This window comes from Podarcis gaigeae (genome assembly GCF_964106915.1).
Source record: "Podarcis gaigeae genome assembly, chromosome: 13".
Taxonomy (NCBI): Eukaryota; Metazoa; Chordata; class Lepidosauria; order Squamata; family Lacertidae; genus Podarcis; species Podarcis gaigeae.
The window spans coordinates 13,657,354-13,667,791 of NC_139689.1; positions in this window are offsets into that span (position 1 = coordinate 13,657,354).

Below are 10,438 nucleotides of genomic sequence, written 5' to 3' on the forward strand. Positions count from 1 at the left end.
TTGATGTACATTTTTAATGCTGGCTTTATCATCTGTGTTGAAGTTCTGTCCTTATTTCATTCTCTTGGGGCCCCGAAGTATAAGTTATGCGGTTATTTCCACAACAATAATACATGTCTTCATATGATACCTGAATGTTTTGTTCATGTGGAAAGTGGAAACAATTTATTTAAACTAGCGGAGATCCTCTAGGCCACATTTGTCCCACATCACATATCTTTTGACACAAACAGTAGTTCTGCCTCTAGGTCAAGGGTGGAGAATTTTGCCCCTCCAGATGTTGGTGTTCAACAATGTCCATGCAAAGAAGGAATCAAAATGTAGAAGTGAAATTATACAGGTCTTACCTTAGCTCTTCATGAAGTGTTGGTGGGAGGTTTTCGGTGAAGGCTATTGAACTGGAGACGATGATGCTGTGAGAGGCTATGCCACCAATGATGAGGTCTCCTTCCTGATGATACTGATGAAGTGGAGTGTATGGATCATCAATGTGGCATTTAACAATGAGACGTTTGCATATTGCATGAGGAAGTAGAATCAGCAGCAAGACCAATAATGCCACCATCCTTGGTACAATTTTTCCCTATACACTAAGATGCCCCTACAACTATTATAGCTTTTGTGACTGACCTGATTGACCTTTTAGTCTGCTCATATGTCTGAAATCCATACTGTGAAAACTGATGAAAAAAATAGTGTTGACACTGATGGATCCTTGAAGGTTTCTGATTCCTAAGTCTAGCTGTGATTGCTGGAGGTAATATATCTTTGTTATGCTTCTTCAGATGTTTTGCACCACAATTCCCAACATTCAAAGCTGGCTGCAGGTGAGGGGGTTGTGATTCAGAACAGTCCAATGGCGCCAGTATTTGAAAGGCTCAGTTATAATAGCTTTTCAAATTTCTCATTAGCTTTGATAGTGTACTTGTCAAGTCCATGAGGTGCTTTGACACAAGGGAACCCTAATTATAGTTCTTTGTATAATTAAAGGTCACTTGTGTGCTTTTCTGAACAGAAGTTTTCACTTTCTCTTAGCTGCATATGCTTTTGGCTAACAGTAATAAAGAAGATAAAAAATATACCGAAAATACAACCCTTTGGTCTCAAGAGAGGGAGGAAATGAATATGTTTGATGATAGCACTGGCCTCTTGAAATTCTGACCTGGAAAGTTATAATATTAATAAATTTTATAAATGTTACAATATTATTCGACCTGAGCCTACAGTAGAGGTATTCACAGCATTAATACCCCAAAGGGTCACGTTTTTCTCTTGGCTGTAGCCTTCGGATTCAAACAGACATCCAACTTTTCTGTTTTAAAAGAAAAGAAAAGAAAGCTTGCTGCTTTCTAGGTCACATCACCGCAAACTCTCAACTCTAAACCCAAGCTTTGTCCTTCCACCAAAATGATGAAGGTGCTCCAACCATTTCCTTTCCCACATAGAGCCCCCTTCCCTTTGTTCTCCTAATAGCCCATCACCCAAGCAATCAATTTAACACAGGAAGGCAGCCTGTCTTATATTTTAACACTTTCTGGATCCAGGGATTAGAAGGATCTGACATGCAGCCTACTTCCCTCCGTTCCATCCCAAATTCGTAACTGTATACAAAGTACACAACAGCAAGAACAAAAATGGCAGAATATGAGCTGTTCAAGTACAATAAATGATTTTATATCATTAGAAAGAGTAATATTTGAAGGTAGCAGATCCCTGTATAGTAATTTTATTTCATTAGATGTATCATAATGTGACCCCAAAGCTCTCCAACAGGGAACCTACTGCCATGCATGAAGGTTTCAATGTGGAGTTCCTTAGAGTCTCCTGAGTCTGCATGAACAGTGATAGATGCGCTGGACTACTCTTTCACTATCTCCAACTCACTTTGAGTATGTATTTCTAATTGGCTCGCCAGGTCTTTCTTTCTTTCTCATTGATAACCTCATGTTCAGTTCCTTGTCTTGCTGCTCCAGCTTCATCAGCAAATTTGATCAATGAGTTTGGTATCATAAAATGACCCCAGAATCCTCATTTAGACAATGTGATAATTTGATGGATGGACACAAATTTCTAGCATTCTTTAAGACTTCCTTCTAACTAATTGATCTCTATCGGTCAGTTCAGGTCTCAACCAAATAATGTAGTACAGACGTACCAATATGGAAGGGAGTAACAAGAAGAATTCTGGCTTTGCTTTTTTCTGGTGCCCAGAAAGTGTTGGGAGAAGCATGTACATGTAATCTACCTATGAACCTCTATAAACATGCATGTATGAGAGGTGGCTCTGTTTTGTGAGTCAAACACATGGTGTCCTTAAAATGTGCCTAAACAGTTCTAAACTCAGAAATTCACAACACAGAGAATTTCAAAAGCAACCTTTAATTACAGTAGGGTGGTGAGTAATGAGGTTTCAGCCACTATGCTATTATCATTGCAATGTAATGCTTTCATGGGTGTATTTTAATTCTAATATTCTAATTCATTCATACTCCATAATCTCAAGAGATAAGAGTTCATTTAAAGGGGAAAAGAAAGTGGTGAAACATAACCCCTAGTTACGGAAGCTCCTATGGTTTCAACCACTCCAGGGAAACCCCATGGGATTACGAGAAGTGGGCCCTTCTTCCTGCCCTTTATCACCAAGGATCCAGCCCACTGCCCCTTTCCCCAACTTAAAGCGGTGTCTTGAGTCTTCCTTAGTTTGAGAGTGATGGCAAAATATTTTTACCCAGATTATCTGTCAGATTTACAGTTTTGAAGAATGCAGGTGGGGAAAAAGATAGAGCAGGTCCTTCATAAACCTTATAGTACGCAGTTTGTTACCTTTTGTGACTGTTTTTATGTGCAGTTTTTAAAAGATTTCCACAAACTTATCCTAAAATATCTACACTAGAATGGGGCAAGATATACATTAACACAGCATAAAAGTAAAATGGAATTAGACATGGAAAAATTGTTCATCTCTAGTGTGGAATACTTGTGGGGAAGACTATCAGGGCAGAATAGTATAGTGCCAAGGCCTAAGTACAACAAACACAGAGTTCACAGTGAGCAGGTACAGTAGATCTGGAATTGCTGAAGATGGTGGACTCAGTATGTTGAAAGACGGCAAGTAGTGGATATTTGCAGGTGATAGATATGCTCAGTTGGCATCTGCACGGGCAACCTGATCTGGGTGTGAAATCTTTGGCTCTGGATTGGGCTGGTGAAGGGAACAATGGCCCTGCACTGTATCCATCCAAAGAGCAATTTGGGGGCAGGGCTAATATTTAATTGGTGTTTAAAAATTCTGATTAAAGTTGGAAGACACACCATCTCCTTCCCACTTTGACTGACAGCAGTCTTTGACTGACAGTTTAATCCTGTGCAGTGTTAGCCTGAAGAGGATTCTGGGTGCTAAATATTATAGCCAATGTCATATCCTTTTGATTTCTTCAGCATTTTCTTCTTGGTTATTTCCCCCCATCTTTATTTAAAGTTCAAAAAGTACATAATTATATGTGGACTAAGTACGGTGAGACGTAAATAAAAGAGAAAAAAAGAAAAAGACAAAATTTCTTCATGTTTTAGGTTATATAAGTCTTCAATCCAATCATAGAATGGAGCAACACTTTTATTTTTTCCAATTTATCAGTATCAGTCTTTTTTCTGTGGTAAGGGCATGGGGAGTCCACTCATATTATTCCTTGCACTTGGTACATAATTCAAGAGGATATTTTGCTCTGTAAATGTAAAGTTGTTCTGCACAGTTCTGTTGATAGTTTCAGTTTCCTTCTGCCAAAAATCTTTCGATATAGGATTATCTCTATTGCATCTCCAACAGTTAGATACGTTTCAAAGCCCTTTTTAAAAGAAACATAATGGGATCCAGTATATTCTAAATATTATTTCTTGTTGTATGAGTCTCAGTTTAAGGTCCAGAGACACCCTTGCAATAGCAGTAAAAACAGTGTCCAACTGTGTGGTCAAAATTGAGGTCTCTAATTCCTTGTTCCAACCCTCTCTCAATACCTGTATATCAAATTAGTTTGCTAGTAACTAAGATTTATATATGTCAAGGGCCACCTTTTTTGTTGCATAAGAATCAATCAACTGCTTCAATATATCTGGAGATATTTGCATTGAGCATTTGTAGGCAATCTGTATTTGTCTCTTAAAATGGAATATGTATAAAATCCCTCCTCTTCATTTATTAGCTGGTCTAACGTTAGTATACCCAAATTGATCCACCTCCTCCATACAACCATTTCTTTCCCAATTTTTAAAGATGGGTTTCCCCACAAAGTCATTTTGTTGTGGAAGAAAGGGTAAAATTTATATTTTTTGGGACATGCGGTGCCATTTCATTAGAACTGAAGTTATTGTTTCAATAGCATATTGAGTATTAATGTATTTAGACTCAAGTCCTGCCCATCTTTCTAGAGGTGCTAGAAAGGAATATTCCAAAGCAGCCAATTTGGACAGTTGTTTTCAGTTATGGGTCTCCAGAATTGTGTACCTGAGAGTAAATATGCTTGGTGATACAATTCTAAGACTCGGATCCCAAATCCTCCTCATTTTATCTGTATTTGCATTTTTTGCATAGATATTCTTGGAACTGAAGAGACCCAAATGCATTTTCTAAACAAAGATTTGATTTTGAGAAAGAATTTGCTTGATATGTGAATTGGAATTCCTCTTCAGATATAAACTAGTCTATGTATTATGTGTTATTCTAAAGCAGCAATGCTGCAGCAAGCAAAGGCTCTAGCAGCTCAGTCTGCTGCTTGTGGCTGGAAAGCCAAACAGGAAGTATGTGACTGTTGCCATGAAAACGAAGGGGCAGTCCATTCTCCTTATTGAGCACAGGATGTGAGCTCAGTGTGTGTCATATGACCTGTACAGGATGTACATGGGTGGAGTTTGGAGTTTCTCTCTGTTTGTTGAAGAGAGCAGACATCTTTACTGTATGACTGCTAAAAGACACAAATAAAGACATGTAGATACGTTTCTGTCTGTGTCTGATTCCCCTCCCTGGGGATATGCAGGGAGGAGGAGAAGCAGGAGAAGCAGTTGGTGTGTTTTCCTCACAGCCTGAGGAAAATCGCCGGAACGGACCTCGTGTATGTTTTATTCTGCCGGGAGTCGCCGGAGGGAGGTCTAAGGAATTCAGCCGGTGCCTGAATAGATAGGCACATACCTCTGAGACGGGCTAGAATTCTAACATTATGTTCAGTTTAAGAAAATTTTCTTCTTATTAGGTTTTCCTTACTGTTCAGCTCAGGCCTCAGCAAAATAATGTAACATTTTGGGGAAAAGATGCAACCCAACAATCCACCACTGGAGGCTAAGATAGAGAAGATCTCCACAGCCACCATGTATTTCCCCTTTGTGCTCATGTAGGAAGGAACAAAGGATAACCAAACACTGCAAAAGACCAACATGCTGAAAGTAATGAACTTGGCTTCGTTGAAACTGTCAGGTAATTTCCGGGCAAGGAAGGCTACAGTGAAACTGACAATAGCTAGGAAGCCCATGTAGCCCAAGACACAGTAAAAGAAGGTCACAGTCCCCTCATTGCACTCCAGTACAATTTCTTCAACCACTGACTTCATGTCAAGATTAGGGAATGGAGGAGAGATCACCAGCCATACAGTGCAGATGAGTGCTTGGAGAAGGGAGCAGGAAAGGACAATAGAGTTTGCCAGTCCCTTTCCCACCCACTTCCTCATCCTGGATCCTGGTTTTGTGGCCATGAAAGCTAGAACTACAGTGATGGTTTTTGCCAGCACACAAGAAACAGCCACTGAGAAGATGATGCCAAAAGCAGTTTGTCGGAGGAGACACGTCACTTTGTTAGGATATCCGATGAACAATAATGCAGAAAGGAAGCAAAGCAAGAGGGAGATGAGCAGAGCGTAGGTGAGGTCCCGGTTGTTGGCTTTCACAACAGGAGTGTCCCTGTGCTTCACAAATATTTCCAGTACCAGTGCTGTAATGAAAGCAAAGAAAAGAGCAGAACAGGCTAAGGTGAGGCCCAGAGGTTCTTCAAAGGACAAGAAGGTTGCACATTTGGGAATACATATGGTCTTATGTTTGTTTGGATACTTTTCATCTTCACATTCATAGCAGTCATTCATGTCTGTGAAAGAAAAACATGGTTCTTCAATCCAAAAAAATGACCAACATGCCACTCTGCTTCCTCTATTGTTTGTTTCTTTCAATATTTTGAACCGGTTTTTAAAAATTAAAGTTTGATCTTGTGAATACAAAAGCATATAAGGAGTTCAAAACACTTAATAATGAAAATGATGAATCCATGTTGAATACTGATGATGTTAAAATTCAAGGGGTGGGGGACACAGATACACTTCCTGATCTACATACAGAAGCCAACTCAAATTTTCCTGTCACTGTTTCCGTTGCTCCCACTTACTTACTCCTTCATTAAGGAGTGATTGTGTAATTCAGTTTTTGCAGATTTCAACATTCGATGACCTTTCAACACCTTTCAACTGTTTTCTGGATTTAAATATTTCACACTTCTCCAAACATTACGGCACAATTCTCTGAAGTTTCAGGGCATCAAAATAAATGTTTAAATATGTTACCAGAAAGTAAGTGGAAATTGAAATATTGTTTGTAAGGTGAAAATAAATGTCTAAGCACATTTCAAGAGAAAATGCAGGATTAAGTATATAATAAATCAACCGAATAATGGACAAAAATATGTGAAAGTAAAAGGGATTCTGCCATCTCTAGTCAAAGTGTCAAAACAGCTTTCAAGTACTGCTGTAGAAGATGAGTGCTCTGATGGTGTTTCCTGCTTGGCAGGGGGTTGGACTCGATGGCCCTTGTGGTCTCTTCCAACTCTATGATTCTATGATTCTATGATTTCACAAATAAGGACAAATACTATGCCAAGATGATGGTGAAATGCAATCCTGGCATAAATTAAGACAGCATAAAGTGTACCAGATGGAAAAAGGCATTCAGCAGCAGAGCTGCCATTGCTTGAGCTACCCAAAGCCTGTCACATAGAAAACAAATTTTTAAAATAGTGTTGGGGTTACACCACCCTTTTCATTAGCTTAATTTAGGTTGGGTTTCCAAATCATGTGACCAAGCTGAATAGCCTTCATGTGTTGTATGCTAAGTATACCCTCCACCCTAATCTCAACCCTATATGATATTTCCAGCTGTTACAGAATGCTCATTCTGGCTCATCTGAAAATCCACTTTCTACTAATCCTGTTCAAGCTGCTGGAGTTTGCTATAGGATTCTTCCTTAATAATAGCATTCAACATCACAAATTATCACACACACACATACTTTCATTAGGTCCCTCTTCTGTTAGATTTATAAATATTTCATAAGCTGTAAAAAGGAACCTTGGTGATTGCATAATTTTATATGCATGTTCTCGATTAGAGGCAATAAGATATAAATATAGACAGTTAATTTTTTACCCTCCTGGTCTGAAATCTTCCCTTCTGGACATGGGATGCAATCGTAGCAGCAAAATGCTTCCCCCTCCTTCACTTTCCTGCAAAAACCAGGGCGGCAGCTCTCAGTACATACAGACTTTGGCTGTGTCTAATACACAAATGAAAGAGAGAGATGTATAAAATAAGTGGACTCAAAGAAAAGCAAAAAGGGGAAGTTAAGCTCTTCCTTAAAAGGGATTTGCAAAAGATCAACAATATTCATATCAGCAATTACTTAATAGGTTGTTTCAATTCCAAATTGGACTCATTTTCTGACATTTCCCATTGACACAACGGGCAAAGGCAAATAAATAATTGTTTTTTGCAGTTACTGTTGTGGATAGTAATGTTTTTAACATCCTCTTTAGTCAGGGCTCCAACTAGGTATGCACACCTCTTTCTGCCACAGTGAAATTAAAGGGTTGTGGTGGTGTCACTTAATGCAGAGTTGACATCAGATAGAGTTATACACCTGTTATTCTAAAATCCTGAATCGTGGGGTGCATAATCTTCCTTGTGAGGTCTACAAATGTGTCAAAAATTCATACGAATTTTTTAAAAGGAGGCACAGTTTAGAAAGTGTTGAAAATTGACATATGGACCCCCCTTTTTTTACTGAAATATTTATTTTACTGTAAAATTTATACCTGCAAACCATAGGTTTGCTTTCTAATTTTGGTGAAAACCACTAATGCAATTTATTCAGGCTTCTCCAAAATGACACACTTTCATTGGCTTGGCAAAGGTCAGAGTGGTTCAAACATGACTGTTTTAATTTTTTATTATTTTTCCTTGTGAATTCTGAAACAGTTCAACTACATGATTAATGATTTCCTTGCCCATTAAAGAATATGTGAGCTAGAAGCAATCATCTATTTTTAAAAAGATCTTTTTAATTAAACAAAATATTTTGTTTAAAATTCAACCCATGTGGTTTGATCAAAAGTGTTTCTGTGTAATGTGTATTACAGCACCCCACATTCTTGCCTTGGGTCTTTTAGCAAAGCCACAATAGAGAGCCATTGCTTTCTATCCAGTAGATGGTGGCATCTAATTCTCCACTCAGCTATTCAATTGTGGGCTTAATATCAGTATCGAAGGAGGAGCATTCAGATGCCCCAGAGAATGATTCATAGTGACAGCCAAGGGGTACTGAGGTACAGAAGCGGGTAAGGACTTCCTTGTTGATGATATTGAACAGACCATATTAAACACCAATGACTTTACATTGTTCTTTTGTTCTGTCTAGGAATATAACATCCAGAAGTTATAGGGATTAGGTTTTTGTTACGGGGGTTATGCAAAAGCTGATGTCATATCATGTTTCTTCCTTCTCTCAGCATTGTTATTAATATAGGCACAGATGTGTGGCAGCCCAAGTATTTGAGATACTATCTAGGTTGGCCCATTGGGTGCAATTTGCATTTATATTGTTATATGCTACACCAGGCTCTGAGCAGTGAGAGAATCAGGACTTAGATTTCCTTTTAAGTAAGCTCAGTGGAGAACACAGAGTCTTGAGCATATATGGCTTTATTTAAAATTCAAGCATATGGCTTTATTTAAACTAGTTCTGCAAGCTTCCCTTTATGTGTTCTCCTCTCACTGATGCAGGATAGCAGGATCGGAATGGGAACCAGGCTTGAATTCAGACTGATCCTCCAAACTCATAACAATATATTCAATAGAATATATAGAATAGAATTCAATAGAATTCACTTCTTTAAATTGTCAATTAATACATTCATTTCCAGGGTTAAAGGAACCAGTATAGAGGCTGTGCATTCAGCTTATAACATTAATACATAGCTTGTTCTATCTTTAATCTTTATTCCAATCCAATTTTATAAAGGCTGAAGAATGTATAATGAAATTAACTTTGTATGTTATGTTAAAGTCACAATTGGCTGATGTTCACCTCCTACCTGGTTAAACCAATGGTGCCATTTTATGGCTCCCTCATCGATGGTCAACGCTTGATGTGGAGGAGCCAGGGAATCCACCCCTCCAACCTTCACTCTCTGAAAGGATTGGTTGGAGGAAAGAATCCAATTGGTAATATCAAATCCAGCCAATATCTCCCCATTCTGGTCCAAGGAAATCTTATCCCCAGCGCTGTTGTTAAATGAGATACCCCTCAGAAAATGATGGAGCTGGATTGAGAAAGAAAGAGAAAGTATAGAAAAGGCTTCAATTTAGCAAGAGATTACTATGATGTTCACTTTTTATGGCAGGTTTCCAAATATCCATCTTGGCAGAAAGCAGATTTCTTTTCATATATAGCCAGGTATTTCTCACATTTGGAAGTTCATTTCAAATTACAGATTTTTAAGATCTCCTGCAGCAAATGCACACACACTAATAATTTATTAGTGGAAAGTGGGTGCTCTGTTCATTTTGTTGTCTAAAATACATCACGTTGCTCTCTATAGACACTATATGCTATGCTACGTGATATATTATTCCTTTTATACACCAGCTTCAGAGGTAAATGGGAAAACAATCCCATGCTCATCTAAGAGGTTTCTATTAATAGTTGAAGAAACAGGTTAAAGAAGTAATGGTGATAAAGGCAAAGTCTAGAAGTTGGCTATATCATGCTTGGATGGAATTCATTTTCTTTTGTTCTCTTTCAGTATTTCTACTTTAAGTTGAAACCATTTAAAAGAAGAAATTTAAAATATTTAAAATAATAAAAAATACAATAAATCCAGTTTTTGAACCAATAATAATATAAATTAGCAGTATAATGCAAGGAGATTAAAATACGGCAACACCAATGTGACTTGCCTAAACAAAAATGTTTTAAGCAGGTGCCTAAATGAATACAGTGAAGGTTTCTGTCTGATGTTAATAGGCAGTGAAGTCCACTGGGCTGAAATTGAAGCTAGAAAAGCATGTGAAGAAGTTTCCATTTGGCTCTATGTGCAACTCATGGCCAAAGGGCAGGGAATAAAGGAAGTGGTTTTGA